This window comes from Anser cygnoides, chromosome 10 (genome assembly GCF_040182565.1).
Source record: "Anser cygnoides isolate HZ-2024a breed goose chromosome 10, Taihu_goose_T2T_genome, whole genome shotgun sequence".
Taxonomy (NCBI): domain Eukaryota; kingdom Metazoa; phylum Chordata; class Aves; order Anseriformes; family Anatidae; genus Anser; species Anser cygnoides.
In genome coordinates this window covers 7735061-7752942 of record NC_089882.1, presented here as the reverse complement: position 1 = coordinate 7752942, position 17882 = coordinate 7735061, and the positions used below count along the sequence as shown (strand labels likewise).

At 45.6% G+C, this 17882-nt stretch overlaps 1 protein-coding gene across 2 annotated transcripts in view; it reads right to left on the bottom strand.

Annotated features, from left to right (window-relative positions):
• Positions 1 to 17882, bottom strand: part of EOGT (EGF domain specific O-linked N-acetylglucosamine transferase) — a 116534-nt gene that overhangs the window by 69389 nt on the left and 29263 nt on the right. For both annotated transcript variants that reach the window (XM_067002917.1, XM_067002918.1), the window contains exon 22: positions 9738 to 13223. The gene's annotated coding sequence lies outside the window, so the exon portion shown is untranslated. The remainder of the gene's footprint in view (positions 1 to 9737; positions 13224 to 17882) is intronic.

Here is a 17882-nt window from a genome sequence, read left to right as displayed (position 1 = left end):
CCCTAAAAAGAAACATATCTATAACTATTCCAAAGCAGAACAGATCATTTTAGCAGCATACCAAAAATATGGGAATAATTCAACACTAAAATACATATTTTGCTTTTTCCCTCTTCATCTCCAGTTAAACCTATACACCCTGGAACTGGTAAATATTTCCACAGTCAAACTGCTGCTCCAGCAGTACTTTCAGCTAAACAAGCCAATGTCAAATACTCTCTTATGTTCTTACAGGTAAAGGATATCAATGCAAAGATTCAAAGACGCTGTTTCACTGACTAACGTAACAGGAATACACACAGACAACAATCTTTCTATATTCCACAGAATTACGAATCCTTTTTCTCAATTCAGTGGCCTTTTTTCTGTGCAAGTCCACTTGCTGCTGTGGATGTACGTTTGGGGAAATTTTTATAGCACTTGACTTCTAACCACGGTGCTTCACAGTCATTACACTGATGGTGCTCAGTGCAAACAGCAACACAATCAACAGGAGCCCACCAGGCAGTCAGGACAGTCTTTTACAGCTACCTGTATTCATGCTGGACCCATTCCAGTGAAATCACTAAAACTTTCATGGGGTGAGACAAAGCTCCGTATGTGCAAAGAGGAAAAGGTTTAGCTTCATAACAGCACTACCAGCTGACCAACATCAAGCTCACTGGCTCGCTGCGTCCCGATGTTCCTTGAGGAAGGAAGTGCCAGAGACAGGTTTCAGCGCTGACCAAGCCGCAGCAGCCTCCTCTCTGCTCAGCTCCACGAGCAGGGCCAACGAAACTCCCCTTCCCTGCACAAGGCACAACCCAGGGAGCATCTCTGAGTAATATGGGGCTTGGCCAGTTCCCCCCAGGAGCTGATATACACAACGTGCAGGTGGCAGTGGAAGCGTGCTGCAGATCAGCACAAAGATTTCCTTCATGTTCTATCCCATGTTCTAGGAACAGGGCAACTGGGAGTCCTGAATACAGCCCTGGCATTGACAAGGTCCCTGGCAACAGCCAGAAGAGGAGATGACAGCAAAGATGACTCCTCCTGCCTTCCTGATATTCACATCTGTCAGGCATTTGTCAGGAAGATGGAAGGAAGCAAGGATGCCCAGCGAAGGGACCATCACCAGCCACTACAGCTTCTCTATTTCTCTTTTAGAATCACAGGGAAGAAGTAGCCCCAAAAACTAACTTAAGTAGAGCGTATCAACCCCACAACTGGTGTCCGAAAGTATGCTTCTGTCAAAGACCACAACCACATCTGTTTTGTCATTTAAACAAAATAAGAAGTTTCATTTAGGAGTCTAAGTTAAATGAATTTTGTTGAGAAATTACAATATCAATGTATTATATTCATCTCTGAAGTAAGACATTTCTCTTCCTGTCTCCGACATTATTAGCATGTTACAGTGGCTTAAATTAAAAAAGAAACATTTATTTTATCACCCTGATATCAGCTCACTGCAATATAACATTTCTGAAACAGGAAAATATCACAGCTTAGCATCATAAATTCAATACTGCAACAAGATAAATCCTTCCTATTAATGTAAACCGCTGTACTTCACAATATATCTGTATCTGCAATGCACTTCTATTTGCTGATCAGACTATCATAAACACACATAATTCTCATTGAATAATGGAAGCAGCAGAGAAATCCGAGGGTAACTATGCTCTCTAGACTAAAGCAGCCACAGCTTGGTCCTTCAAACAGATTCACTCATGCAGGGATGCGCCCGCTTGCAGATGACAACATAAAATACCCTGGTCTCCCCAACTGGAGTCTGGGTGACACAACAAATGACATCGAAGTACAGTCCTTAATTACACAGGCTCAGAATATACGCTGGAAGCTTTATTAATTCTCAATATATATAAATCCAGGAGATGCACTTGTGAAAGACGAGGTACCCTATCAATTAAGAGAATTTCCAAATTTTTCATAGAACACCTGAAATGACTCACGAAAAAAAGAAAGTCATTTAATTTTGTTGAAAAGTCACTAACCATTTGATGCTGCCTACAACAACTGAATTTTCTCCTTTTCCCCTTTACACTCAGATTAACACTCTGAAGCTGATGCCAAATGCGAATTTGGCACGTAGTTTAGGAAATGCAAACACATCAACTAATAACCCGAATTATGCAAATGTGAACCTGAGATTTGCAATGTTTGTTAAAAAGCTAAAACAAGTTGTGTGAACTGGTTTATCCATGTCCAGGCACTACTGAAATGCATCTGGTTTAGCTGGCAGTTTCTTGCAGACTGGACAAAAGCCTACAAATTCTTTAAGAGTTAAACCATCAGTGTCCTGCTCTCTCCTTTTACTTGGTCAGTCCAGAAACAACAAGTCACGCTGGCCCCAGCTATACCATAACCCTTCCGTTTTTGAAGGACGCAATGCACACAGCTAAGGTGTACTGCAAGTGGCAGGTTGGAGAGCAGAAAGGGGCAAAAGCTCTGCATCGAGGGCTGGGGACTAAGTTCTTTAATCAGAATTTCACCACCATGTGAGGCTGAGGCTGGAAGTGCTGCCACTTAATCCTTTCTGTTCATGGCACCTGACTTGTTATTTTAAAGGAGGGAGGGAGAAAAACTGGTGCTGCACAAGGGGAAATATCCTCCAAGGAGAAAGGCCTGACCCCCACCAGAGTTTTTATTCCACAGATGTTCTCTGTAAAGTGTAACTGAAATTGAAACACAACAGAAGGGCAATAAAAACAACGGGTCACCTTTTGAGGCACAGAGATACCTGATACTACTTTCCTTTATTTGAGCTTCACTCTGGAGCAGTTGCGCTGGCTCTGAGGAAGTCAGCCTTTCAGCTAACCAGCCTTTCCAAAGTAATCAATGCAAAAAAATTAACATAAACCAAAACTGGTGAAATCTGCAGCCCTCTGTTCCTCTGTATAAGCCTTTGTAGAAAAGCAAAGAAGTCTGGATTCAGTGACATAGCCCAGTAGAAATCCCCATAGCTTGCAAGCATTCAGGATGCTTTGCCACTGCAAAGCAGCTCACGTTGCACTGCCTAACCTCAGGTGAAAGTGTGCTGTGATCTCCTGATCTACAGGGCTGGCACTGGCTTCAAAACAACAGCTTGCATGACGGTTATCAAATTTTTAAAAGGGAAAAAGAGATGCTGAGGGAGTTCTCCTAGTAGACCTTGAGAGGGGGCAAGAAGTTCCAGGGCCATAAACTGTGTGAGTGAGACAAGGAAAATGCAGTATATTGGGTGACGAGCACACGTACCAAAGAGCTCTTTATTCTGAACACTCCTCCAAAATCCAGGACAGAGCAGAATCCTCAAGACTTTCCTCAGGACACTGGAATGAGGCTTAGCTCTCAAAGGCAGCTTGCTGCTCCATGTTCATATTGATAAGGAGTTTAAAAAAAAACTTGTCTTAGAGTATTCTTAAATATTAATATTTGAAACAAAACCACTGCTTGTTGTAGTTTAGTTTGAGTTTAGTTCTAGATTAAGGGCTTGATTTTCCATTGGCCAGAGTTACCTGGTATTGCAGGATCACAGTAATTTCAAGATTTCACAAGAAGTTTTATTCTAGATGAACCTGATAATTAATGACTTTCCACCAAATACTTTAGTATTTGCCTCTTAAATGTACATTTTTTTCTACCACTTGAGCCGTGCTGGCCAGATTTTGCCCTTTTCATTCAAAGCCCAGTCCTTAGTTGGGCATCTTGCCGGAGAAAGGACAGCAGGTGTTGGCCCCGGATTAATGAAAGGTTGGCATGGGGAGATCAGGAGCTGCTCTGCACAAGTACCTCCAGCCAGTTGCCAATTCAGATCTAATCCAGAGCAGTCACATCTGGGAGGCAATTCCAGGGAGCGCTTGCATGGTGAGATGTATAACTGGGAGAGCTGGTGGATTTAGTCTAGTTCTTAGGAGTAGATGTAAATCCCAGTGAAGCCAGTAGGAATCTTTTCATGCGATTTAAATCATAAACCAGAGCTGGGGCAGCCTTCTAGGTAGCCGAGCAAGGATGACATGGAATACGTGGGCATGAACCCAAGCTATCATCTCTGCACCCTGGCAAGGCAGAAAAGCTCTTCAGTGTTGGACTGAAATCTATCACTAAGCCTCTTGTATTGTTTTGCATGTGTTTTTCTTGTATAATTAGGAGCTTTTAGCTAACAGAGTACATCAAATCTACACCTTCCACAAGCACTAAGTCACTCAGAAAAACAATAGCAAACATTAGTGTAAAAGTAGAAGGAAAAAAAAAAATCTGCTACCATCTTATGTTTAGATAATGCTGTAAGTAATAGCATAAACAAAAAAAAAAATCTATTTCACACAGATGAAAATCATTACAGCTCTCTAGAGACCCTCTCTCTCTGCAGTAACCCATGTCATTTCCTAGCCAGTAAAAATGTGCCACGGGATATCAAAAGACACTAACATTTTTCTAATTTTAATATTCCCCTAATCCAATAACGGCTTGTTTACTGCTTTCTAATTTAAAGGTAATTCATTAGATGTATCCTGTCATGTTTTATTGGTATTGAAGGCGTAAGAACTGCACACACCTCTGAGGCTTGCTGGCCGTACTGCTAATATCCTGCGTGGTTCCCTTGATATAAATGGCTCTCGGTGCAAAGGCAACGGTAGGGGAGTTCACCTGCACCTGCTTATAAACTATCCAAAAAAAATATTAAGACTTTTGCAATGAACTCTGGACCAAAAATTTACGTTCAACAGTAGGAAGTCCAGCGAACCTGAAGAAGACATTTAAACCGGCACACAAGATTTGTGTGCAAATCTTGGTGATCCTGACACAAAGGGTCTCGGGCAGTCTGCACTGAAGCCCCCAGCTGGCCTGCGGGGACTTGAACAAATCTGCTGTGAAATGATGAAGGTTAAGGAAGCAGAAATGTCCATTTCTGGAGGCAGGCCGTGCTTAATAACACCTGCTGTGATCCTGCAAAAGCTACCCAAGGCAGCTGAGTTTTAAGTAGCCCTACAGCAACGTAGCAGGGACAGAGGCCGAGGGCTTCAGAGCTGCTGGACCTTGGTGGCACGGAGGTGCCGAGGTCCTGGGGTGGAGGTAAGAGCACATCAAGGATCGGCAGGCAGGGGACACACGCTGTCCTGCCTGGGGAGCTGCAGCAGCACCCACCTGCCTGCACAGTTTCCCTACGACTCCTCCGACACTGAGTCCATGCCTACCTCCAGGTGAGCAGCTCTAAGCGGTGAGGAAAGGGAGGCGTTTAGCACAGGTAAAGCCGCTGTGCTCCAGCACGCTGTTCAGGCAGCCTTCCTGCCACAGAGGCTGAGAACACTTTGGCTGCTTATACACTGCCAACAGCCAGCTCAGTCACACCGTAACTATCGATATCAGCAAAGTGATATGTCCTCTGCCATGAAATGAAATCCTTGACCCACCAGACCAACCGCACGCACGGGGCTGTTTAACGGGCCCTGCCTATCCCAGAGGGGGCAGCGCAAGGAGCCCGTGCTCGGAAACCAGCCCCGTTGGCCAAACTTGGGCTGTTCCCTCGGAGCAGGGGAGGACCACCATGTCAATTTGAAGACAGTTTGGGTCAGTTTGGGTCCAAACCCACCGCCTCATTGGCTGTCGATGATGTCATGCCCAGGCATTAATCCCCAGTGACTGCAGGTTGAACATCACGCATCTCACACACCATCTACACAACGATGACGAACGGGAGTCTTAGAGGAAATTACTGGAGCAGGGAATAATGCAACTTGTTGAAAGATGGAAAGTAGCGTCTCTGAAATGACTATTTCCAGCTTCTATTGTCCAAGTGAAGTTGGTGGGGTCAGGAAATAACGCATGTCTCACTGAAAGAAGTGGGCATTGTTACTGCTCTATTTTAAACAAAGTAAATCTTCAACATCTCCCACTCAGAAAGGTAAAAGTGCCAGCAGCGAGAAACCACCTGATGTGGGAAATGGAAGTATTTCAGAAGCTGTAAAATTGGTAGCTGAAATTAAAAACATTTATAAAGAGGGGGGGGGGGGGGGAGAAAGAGTGATATCTGCAAGCGAGCTTGTCCGGCTGCTCGCACCATCCAAATGCCCGGACTCGCTGGAGTAACTACGGCAGCGAATTAATTACCGGCCCGAATTAATTACCGGACGCGGGTACCAACGGGCACTGGAGCCTCTCCCGAGCCCTGGGAGCGGTGCAGCCCGGCTCCCCCCGTCGCGGTGCCGGAGCCGGCTCCCGCCCAGCCGCCGGACTCGCCCCGGGCTCGGCTGACAGCGGCGGCACCCAGCCAGCCCCAGGCAGCCGGGGAGCGGCTGCGGCCACCGCAAGTTCCCGGGGGGCTGAGCTCAGCCGCCCCCCAGCCACCACCACCACCAGCACCCCCCCATCCCCTCCCCGCTCTGCCCCCGGCGCCGCTTACCCGGGGGGGCCGCATCCAGCGGGGCAGCGCGGCCGCCTCCCCTCCCGGGCTGCGGGGAGGATGCTCCGCACCAGCTCCGCACCGGCTCCGCACCGGCTCCTCGGTGCCCTCCCCTCCCCTCTCTCCTCTCCAGAGCCGGGTGGCGCTGCCCCGGCTTCTCTCCCCCCTGCCTCCCTCCGCTTCTCCCCCTGCTGCCCGGGTCCCCCCCCCCGGCGGAGCCCTGACCTTGTTCCAGCTCCGGCGCCGGGCTCTGCTCAGCCGAGGGATGGGGAAGGAGACGCCGCTTCAGCTCGCAGCCCGCCCGGAGTTGGCAGCATCTTTTTGGAGACGGCCGCAACTTGAGCGGGGGGCGGAGGGGCCGGGCCGCAGCCGCCCCCCCCCGCTCGTGTCACCGTGCGCCACGGTCCCGCTCGCTGTCAATAAACGAGCGCGCTGGGAAACGTGCTCGCGATGGAAAAAGTGCAAGGTGAGGCGGTGCTGAGAGCAAAGCCGGGGGCAGCGCGTTGCAGCAGCCCCCCAGAAAGGCAACCCGGCTCTCGCAGCGCTTTCCGCGCAGCCTTCCCCAACTCCCTGCGCGCCCTCCGCTCCTCCCGGAGCCCCGGTGCCCGCTCCAGCGGTGCTGGCCAAATACGCGCTTCAGCGGGAGCCAGGTGCTTAAATACGGGGGAGGGCACTGCCTCGCAACCAGCGACTGCAGAGCGGAATGCAACCGCGGCCACGCTCCCTAAGTGCCGTTGCGATACAAAATCGCCGCCGCCCCCCAGGACAAACAGCCCTCGAGTTGGAGGAACCGCTGGCAACGTGCTGCGTGGAGCAGGGCAGGCTGCTCTGAGCGTGAGACCGCTATCGGCTCCGGGTTTGGAACTGCACGTTCAGCTTCCGAGTTGGCCGTGTGCAACTTTTTTTCGGCATGCACGCGAAAAACGGTAAAAAAATCTCAGCAGCTTTTAATACCGCAGCTCACTGCAAATTAATAAGTCAGTAGCAGGGTCTCTTATCGTGGATAAATCTGTTTAGCGTGAAAGAAAGAGTCAAAAAAAAAAAAAAAGTCTTAGCTCTTCCTCATCTTATGTTAGAATAACCCAGCTAAGCTCTCCTAGTCAACAGGAGTTACAAAACAGTCCCAATAGGAGGGAACAAGCCCACAGCATCAGATTACTTTTCTCCACGCAGTCCTTACCACCCTCTTGCTCCTGACACAGTCACTCCCCTCCAGTCTTTACTCCAGACCTCTGCGAAGCCAAGAAAAGAGGAAGAAAAAAGGCAGAGAAGGGAAGGAGCTCCGAGCTTGCACAAAGGGTTGTGAGACGTGGATCTGGGGAGATAAAGGGGGAAGGAAAAAAAAGGGGAAAAAAAAAGGAGAGAACTGGATGTGCTGGCAGCAAAAGGAAAGATTTAGGGGCCAGGAGACACAAATCAACAGGAAAAAAAGGTCTGGTCTTGCTGCCTGGGGAATAATTTGTTGAAAACAGCCTGGCCAGGACATCAGACGGGGATTATGTAGGATTAACACCCCCGGTGCGTGTGGGTAGAGCAGTTTGCCGGCACGGGTGCTTTTACAACCAAACTGCTGGGCTGCTGGGGACACTGCACCCCTGTCCTGGTGCTACCCTGTGCTCACGTTCCCCTCCCCAGCTGCCTTCATCTCAGGCCGGTCCCTTGGTCTCAGTTATCCCATCCAGACAATGGAGATGGCCACGTTTCTTGTGCGGGGCTGCTGTCAAAATGAATTAAGTGATGTCCAAAGAGTACTTTGAAATGCAGATATTATGCTCACTAGTTTTAATGCCTCCAAAGCGGTCTCCAGATATCTCTAAATCCTCAAGATATCCCTGATCAATTCCTGTTTTACAGATGAGGACACCGAGCGGAGGGACGAGTGCTTTAGCCCATCTCTTTTATGTCGGGTTCTGCGGGTCCCCCTGACCTTGCCATAGCTCAGGCTCCCAGTTTCCAGCCCACAGTGACCGAGCCTCATCCAAACCCCATTTTGTTGGGGATTTAGCACAAGCATCACACACGTAGAACATCCCCGCTGGATTTCTACCCCAGCTATGTTTCTCCCCATATTTTCCTTCATAGGTGTGCTGGGAGGGAGCAGGCCACAGGAGCTCCTAGTCCCCAGGCCTGTGATCAAATTATCTCTCCCTCTGTCACACATCCTAATCATCACAGCTGGCGGTCATGCCAACAATATTAACGCTGCTGAGTAGCTTTCAGTTTTGCAATTAGCAAGGTTTTCTGCTTCCCGCAAATAAAAAATAGGCTTGTACTACTTAACGCTGCATAAATGATACAGATACATCCAGACCCATGTTACTGTCTCGTTGAGAGGAACTGACATTATAAGTGCTGTAGATATTTTAAATCTTTTGAAGATTACAATAGTTACAAAGCTCATTATTTCTAAACGTGTTTATCCTTCCCCTCTTTTTTGTTTGCAAAATTAGGCAATGTGCAGTTTAAATAAACAGCTATTGTACTATTAAACATTGATTAAAGAAAAGAGATCCATTTAAATTATTAAGTGGTAAGATAAAAGCATCCCTTCTCTTTTGTACGCTACTTTATTCAGAAGTCAAACTTCTGTAGTCTCACGGAATGCTAATGAATAGCATAATAATGCACAAGGGCAAGAGGGGGCTGAGTAATTAAAAACAGAGGCCAGAAATCAAAGGGCTTGAAATATACTTACCAAAATAATTCAATTATACATTAGAACCCTGGGATAATCAAGACACGTCCCACGGTTTCATTCATCATTATGCCCCAATTTAATATCTCTACCGGTTCGCTGTACGCAGGAAGCAGCAATTGGGACTCTCACGTGCAGTGCTCCAGCCGAAGAGACAATGGCAAGGCGCACTCGGGTCCTGTTCTCATCACCCTGCACCTTGGAAATGGCTTCACTTGGCTGAGCATATTCTCAGTTAAACTGATTTCTGGGGCTATTTTTAGGCACGAGTTATTTCTGTATTGGTTATATATTCATTTTCTCTTTAGCTTTGCAATTAATTAATTAAAATCTCCACACCCACCATTTTAGCTTCCCCATAAACTCGTCTCCCATCTTTCTCCTTGGCTTCACCTTTTCTTGTGGCTTCAGGCCCTGCTGGTTACCCACAAAAAGCTCTGCCGTGCGGTGCAGCAGGTAGGTTTATTCAGCACACCATGCGTTTAGCTGGGATGGCACCACGAGCCTCTCAGGTTTTCACATAACACAAGCTGGGTCAAAAAATTCTGCTGTAGCTTCATAACATCACCTCTCTTACGGGTCACAGAACCACTGCGCCGCATTTCAAGGAAGTTCCAGTGCCACACGATAAAATAAAGAAAAAAGAGCCAGTCTGACCTTGTTTGGTGATTTTGGAGACCAACAGAGGATTTGTGCTGCTTTGTGCAGTCTTGATGCAATAAGCAATGATAAAACCTAGTCCCATTGGCGCTGGTGGCAGCTTCATGGAGGAAACTCCAAGTGGCATGTGGTCAGGAACCATGGAGAAAAGAAACAACATAAAACAGAAGTGAAAAGAAGTTCCCAGCCAACAAAGGATAGCAGTGTTGCTCACAAAGTTTGCAGACACACAAGTTGTTCCACCCCTCATGGCACATAATTAAGGCAAAAACAGACAAAAACTGTTGGAAACAACACAGGGCAGGAATTTCAGCAAAACCAGCACTCAATTGGGCAGTGGCTTCCTGAAGAATTGGTCTGATTGCCTGATTAGAATTTTTGAAGTTTTAAGCAGAGACACTACTCGTTGTCCCTAATGAGCGCAGGAGTCAAACAAAACACTGCTGGGCTTCACAAGCCATCAGGAGCCTGTAGGCCAGCGTAGGTCGAAACATTAAATAACAACAAAAAAAAAAAAAAAAGGAAATGAAAGTCTCAGGTCAAGTTTTCCAAAACCAGAGGTCTTAATTAAAATGAAGGTTACGACTTCAGCAGATGGGTGCCGTTTAGCAAAGCCCCAGCTATTACTGAGATTTGCTGCATCTTCAATTTAGAGCAAAACACCGCATGAGAAAGAGCGAGTGTGCTTTAGCCACTTTGTGACAGCAGCAAATGTGGCTGTCGCATACTCCCCAGCCCTACCAGCTGCATTTTCCTCAATCAGAAATGAAGCTTCTTTTGAGGTGTTTCAGCTCTCCCAAAAGATGTGTATGCACTTGTTACAAAGGAGATCATTAAGACCAACCAGCCTGTAATGTGAGCCGGAGCAGTGTTTGCCAAAGGGGAAGAGGGAAACGTACAAATTAAGATGGATATAATTTTAACATACAGCGAAACAGAGAGCAAAGTACCTGTTTTTCACTATTTTTCTAATGAGGAGTTCATTTTTAGAAGGGAAGACACCAACGTACATGTTCCTTGGTTTTGCAGGGAGGTGGACGGAAAGGGGGAAGCCTTTTCCAGGGGCAGAGCCTGGGCTACGCAGGAGCCCCCCTGCTCAATATTCGGTGCCCAAGTGTGGCGATGAAATACTCTAATAGATATCTTAGTGACATCCTTTTTCGAGAAACAGTCTGGGGCAGTAATTCTAACAGGACAAGTCAGCTGTAATGAATATCTTTCCTCAGCGCAGATGGGGCCTCGCTTTACTCGCATGCAGAGCTCCTTCGACTTCCTAAGCCTACACAGAGACGAGAGCAAGTAGCTCTGGCCTCTTATGTTTACCTGCCTCAAACAATGCAGTGGCAATCAATAAATGAACTTCATTTCTTTTAAATATGCAATTACATGAAATAGATTATAGAAGTGACAAAAACCAGAGCGACTCCACAAACACAAAGCCGGGCTCTGATTTCTATCAGTACGAGATCAAAGTAGTGTAGTTGCTCATTTACAGCTCAAAGCTGCATTATTTTCCCTAACTCAGCCTCTATTGCCAGCCAAGTGAACGCTGTAAAGCAGAAATAGCAAGCCATCTTGATATTTCTTCCCCAGTAAATAACGCTTTACAAAGGAGGGGGGAGATCTCCCTTCCCCTCCCTCTTTCAATTCATTAAGTTCAACTGTGATAACCAGTGAGGCATACAGGGACAGGTTAGGTATCTCTGCCTCTGAATATTTAATTCAGCACTAAACATAATGCACAGCATCCTTATACCCTTGGGAGTTCAGCAGCCAATATGCCAATGAATATATCCTGACAATAGTGATATTTTCTGCACTTTGGAGGCATGAGTGACATTTGTTCACCACATATGTTACATCGGATGCTGAGGTCTACACTTGTGAGAAATTAATCAGAATCCATCTGTTTCCTTCTCATCCTGGACAATTTCATTACAACTTAACCAAAGATTATAGGATTCTCATGGTTGCGCCCCCAGCCCCCAGCCCAGTCTTGGTGTTTCCATACATGACGATTAAAGCTGCTTAGTTTAAGTAAGGTCAGAAGCAATCTTGCTTCCTGTAGGGAAAGGCATAATGCTCATGAGCAGGGTCCAAAATCTGCTCTAAATTATGTGTAGGCAAATCCAGAATATCCCAAGTGACCCAAGCAGGGTTTAGATTTAGCACGGAGCAGAACCTGGGCCTTGATCTTCCAACGCATGTTTCTGGTGGCTGGTTTTGATTGGCATTAGGCTTGAGATGGCATCAAGTCTTCCCTGTTACGTTTTCATTTCCCTGTCCAGGGAGTCAGCAAAGGGGTGGCTCAGCCTTCCTCAGGGGCTACTGGATATTATGCTAACGTTGGGAAAAGAAAGTGCTAAGAATAAAAAAATAAATAAAAAGTAAAAACCCCAACTCCCTGTACTTGCTTTGCAGCTTAGCAAATTCTTTGCTTATTCCTTATTTAATTTTACTTCTTTAATTTGATGTAATAGCAAGGCAGAGCTGGACATATACTGCTCTGACTCAGCTGATTTACAGCCCTAAACATTGCACAGCGATGGCTGCACTTGCTCAGAAGGAGGCTTTTCTCAGAGTTCTTTGGACGAGGCACAAATGGCACCAAAAAAGAGCATAAATATCACTGGGGATCTGATACCTGCTTGCTAGGTAACACTTGTAGCCAAGCCTACTGACATGAGGCATCCTGAATGACAAAGAGGCCAAAAATATGAACCAAGAAGTGAGGCTTCCATTGCAGGAGCTGTTGACAGAGAGGAGCTGAATGGGAGGCTGGGGAAAGCTGGCAGGGATGGCAACGTGCTCCGGAGATAAGGGGAGGCTGACAGGCAGCTGCAGCACCCGGGGTCCACGCGTCAGGGAGGTGAACCCTGAGAAACAAAGAAACCAGGGCCCCGATCTCGCTGCTGCTGACAGCAGCAGGAGCTTCACTATTAGCTGAGGTGGGATGGAGCATCACAGCCGGGCTGCCTGGCAGGTCCCATTGAAGGGGGCAGGATCCGTACCTACGACCAGCCCAAAGCATTTCAGCAACTCACCCACCAGAGCTTTCGTTCAGCCTTGGTGCAAGCAGACAGAGGTGTAAGGTTCCCACCAGCTCCGGCAGGACCGCTTGCCTCTTCCAGCGGGGAGCTGGAAACTGAAGGTAGACGAGATCTGCAAAGCAAACAGCACTCGGACAGCCTGAGATTGGAAACGGCATGAAGGCTCCCTGACCCTGCTCGGAGCCGTGCTGCCTTCCCCGCTTCCCACTGCTATTATTCCAGCTGACTTGCAGATACCCGATAGTTATTTTTGAAATGAAGGTGCATTCAGATCGGGCTGTCACTGGCTGTCTTTTCAATCACGAGTCACTTGATCAGATGGTTTTTTGCTGTAACGTAATCACATGATGCCAGGGCTTTACACAAGACCTGTATTCTAGCTCCAGTGCCGGGCACTTCCTTGCCAGAAAGACAGCGACATGTTGGGAGATGCCTATAAAAGAAAAGAAAGATCTTGCATAAATTAGCTTATGCTATTTATAGACATGGAGAGCAGTCTATCCATGGGACCATCTGCTAATCTATGTCCCATGGCAATTAGAGTCAACATTTCACCACATCTTCTCTAGCGAGGGCTGAGATTATGCACTGTGCTCTTCTTTTTTTTTTCTCCTTATAAGACCAACCTTACATCTGTGCTGTTTTGTGTTTCTCTTCAACTTTCATGACACTTCCTATATCTGCTCCCTGAGTGCCTGCTACGAGAAGGGGAAAACCCAAAAAGTTTGTTTTATTACTGTGAGGTTGAGGGGCCAGTGGGTGTGAAAGGCTTAGTTTATTTCATTGATTCCCAAAAAAACTCTACTGTTTCAATAAAAAGAAAACAAACATTGTGCAGTGATGTGATGAATTAACAGAGCGGAGTTTATACAGTTAAGTCTCTTCAGTGTTCCTTGCTATGAACATCCCACATACATTTTCAGAAGTGATTTATAATTTTCAACACTTTTTTGAGCATCCAACTCAAGATCCTCTCAAAAAAAAAAATCAAAAAATTTAGCGGATGTCCCCCCATTTTCTTCAAAGAAACTGAAAGTCTAAAAATTAAAACATTCAAACGTGTTGTTTTGGAAAACATGCAAAGACAAACAAACAACAGTATTTAATGTATAGCTTGTATAAATTTTAAATACTAGATAATTTTCCAAAGTAACTTGCAGAGCAAGGCAGTGCAACTTGAGCTTTTATCTTTTTATACACAATACATTTTTATTACTCTGTATAATTTTAATAATTTACACTGGCACCATCAACTGCATTCACTACATTTAGCAACAGGAATTACTATAAAAGCAAGCAAGAAAATACAGACAATTCGATTAGCAGAAAGACTTGCCAGAAAGGCAGCCTTACAGCAGGATCTAATACTGAAGGATTCTCGCTGATGTAAAAGATACTATTTTATGGAAATGGAACTCAGACACACGTCGTACAGACTACCTTTTTTTTTTTAAATTGACCAAATATATCAGAGGCTTTCTTATCTACTACACTGCTCAATCAGCGCAACACCTCAAGCAATGCTCCATCTCCGTGTTGTAGCTGATATTTCAAAATCTTTTTCCAGATATGGGGGTTGGGGGGGGGAGAAAGTCATGGAAATGTTAGGCTGCAATGCAGCCAATTGCTATCCGTTTTAGTCTGAAAGTTTTCTCACGTGACTGCTAAATATCTATGGACTGTGATGAGAGACCTCCACAATTTGTGCTGCCTGAGCTGCTCTGTATGGGATCAATCCCCTCCCAGATCCTCCTTCCCCTCCTGGCCTCCCCAAAACTTTCCCCTCTCCAGTTCCTACTTCCAAACACGGATGCAAGAGCTCTGAGTTACCGAGACCGAAGGTGCTGAGGATGAATTTCTGCAACCATGACCAAAGGTCTAAACTCTCCGCTCAAAACCTAAAGGTTATTATGCAAAGTGCTGGAGGAGAAAAATTGTTTTAATACCTTCCCTCAGCATCTGAAAAGACATAACAGACCATTACTGGCTACGGATATAACATATACAAAGTATACTATGGCATAGATCTAAGTATTTGTGGAATGGTTTTACAGCCATTGTTGTCCATTCTTGCACATTAAAACCCACAAAGAGATTTATTTAGAGCATTAAATCATTTAATTTCTCTCTGGCTAGATTTTTAACTATTAAAATATTCATCATGCACTCCAAGAAACTCTATGCCAAGTATTTATTTTATTTTTATAGCCTTTTAAAGAAATAGCTTTAAAATATCTTCAGGTGCACATCTCTGCCTTAAAAACGCTGAAAATAAGAGCCCATTGTAAAACACCAGAGAGAAACAAGTCAGCCACTGCTGAGACCAGAGCTCTGCCCAGCAGCCGTGGCTGGGAGGAGGCTGACACCACAAAATGCAGTGCCTAGAACTGACAAAGCACCTTGTTTCCAAAGTTACAAGGTAGTTCTTGGGGTGTCACGCACGTGGCTGTAACCTCTCACTGCCAAGAAGGCTGGGGGAAAAAAGCCTTCTGTGAAGTGGATATTTGCATCAAAACCTCCCTTTTAGGTTTCCTGATGAACAACGTTTTTTCTAAGATGTTTGGCAAAGAAAAAAAAAAATCACCATTTTCTGTTAGTAAAACCTCTCCCTCATCTTGTCACCCTCTCTGAGTGACAGGATGCCCCAGTCCGAAATGATGCGCAGAGGCCCCAGCCGGGCCTGCAGCTCACGAGCTCATCCCAGCATCATTCCCTGGCCAAGAGATAAGCAGCACCACCGAGACCCAGCCCATCTCACCCTGGATCTTTCACCGCAGTGGCAGAAGAAGAGCTCAAGCATCTCTTGCCCCGAACTACCTTTTCGAGAGGGCGTCTGACGGAGACCAAGGCCGCAGCTGGATGCCTGCACACCCCCAGCCCCCCAGCCCCCTCGGCTGGAGATGCTGAATGTGATCAAACACAGGCTGGCAGCCGTGAAGCTCGGTTACGAACTGCCTGGGAAGAGATTACCTTTGGTTTCAGGAACATTTCTTTTAATCTGAAGAGAAGCAGGCGCCTCCCCTTCTCCTCTCTGTGAAGCGCTTCTTTATGCACTGAGCCAATATCACGCTCAAACACCAGTCGGAACCACTGTGTTCCTCTCAATATTCCCACGTGTGATTTAACTTCCTCCACATGCAAAAACATAGTTCAATCAGCCTTCCTTCTGTTTCATGTTACAGAGGAAGGATTCAAAGAACAAGGCACAAGCCAGACAAACTATACTGTACTCCCTGTGGCTGCTTCAGCATCTCCTTCACCAGCTCTCTGGCCACCATGACTCCTTGGAGGACAACGGTAGGGAGCAGCTCCAGTCAATTTCATACACAATGCCATGCCATTGCTCCTCTTTCCAAAGGAATTTCATCCTATCTATATATATATATATATATATACACACACACAGTATATACACATACATATATACTGCGTGTGTATATATATGTGCGTATACATATATATATGTATAAATATATATGTAGAAAGCAGGAGAGCCTGTTTACTGTCTACAATCTCCAAGGAATGAGGGATGTGCTTGTATGCAGTCATTCCACCTGTTTTGTTTTCTCTCCCAGACACTGAGATTAATGCAAAAAGGCAAGTAAGACCGCATTTGTAGACACTGACTACATTATTACTGAACACGGAACTTAACACCGAACGTCTGGGTCATTTAAAAGGTGACACACGTTTGTGAGGAAACGCACTTAGTTTATTTATGGACAACACAGAGACACTGGATTCACTACATCATAAGCTTTCCTGAGCAAAATGCCCCAGTCAAGGGAAAGTAAGTGAAGACATCTTGCAGCTGGGGAGGAAGCTTGGTCTTTTTCGACAAATTACTTGCTGTATGGTATATTAAGTATCATTAATGGACTTCATAATCTGTACTGAAATATGACCTGCTACTTCCACAAACAAGTCTCTTACCTTTACCACATTTATTTCCTCCAAACTCTTTGATTTTCATTTAATGTTTATCTAAAAGGCTAAAGACCCAGTTACTCAGCTCAGCTGCATTGACGTTGTCTTTTAATTAGCAGAGGTCACTTAATGCTTTTAGTACAATCAACGGTTGCTTTCTTTCCATGATCAACTGCAAGAGCATCACAGTTAATGCAGACTGATTAAAACTTGAAAAATCCTTTAGCATAGAAGTATCCCAGGACATAGATAATCAAGCCACTGCATGTAGATCATTTTCATTGACAGCTTTGATTGCCACTCCATTAGTGTGTGGCCGACAACCACTGCGCTGTATCATTTCCTAGAAAACACCCTAATTTCTGCAGGACCACCAGGTCCCAGGAAGAGCAATTCAGGAGCAGTGGGTAAATGGCTGCTCTGCTCGTAACATGGCTTTCACCATAAAACCTACAATGCTATGGGTGAAATCAATCCCCAGAGCTATCTCCAGCTGCATGTGTATGACATCCTTTAAGTGCCTCCAAAACGTTGTCTCAGAAGAAGGAATACAAAAATTAGTGTTCATAAAGTGATTAGTAAGTGGCGAATAAAGCTCACTCTGGCACATATACCTGACTCACTGCTCTGCCCTGCCTCTGAATGCACATCTAAAAAACATGACCAGCCTTGTACTGTCTTGCAAGTACAAAATGTTTTCCTTGTACATAGGTGAAACTGGGAACCCTGCCTCATTTCAGTGGGAAAATAAAAAATAAAAAATGTATCAGCTCTTTGGAAATAGGGACTATGTCAATTTTAAAACAACAGCAGGTCTTTTTGCTCCAGTGTCACTGGCCCTTTTAAGAGAGAGGGACTAAAAGCTATAGGTAAACAGACTCATCTATTGCCTCTGATTACTAATAGTTTTGTTAATCCTTACCCTTTAGACCCATGCACAAAGAAAATTATTCCAGGAAACCAACAGTAAAAACTCCTTTGTAATCCCTGCATTATATTATATCTGCTACTGAGTTCTCAAAGTCAGTAAAATCAGAGGAGCTCTTACTCTGTCTGTTACAAATTAATGAAGGCTTCTTAGTCTTGGTAGCTTTTTATTGCTAGACAGGGAGCATATGTCAGAAAACATATGGCAGCCGACAAAACCAGGATGAACCAGACCAAA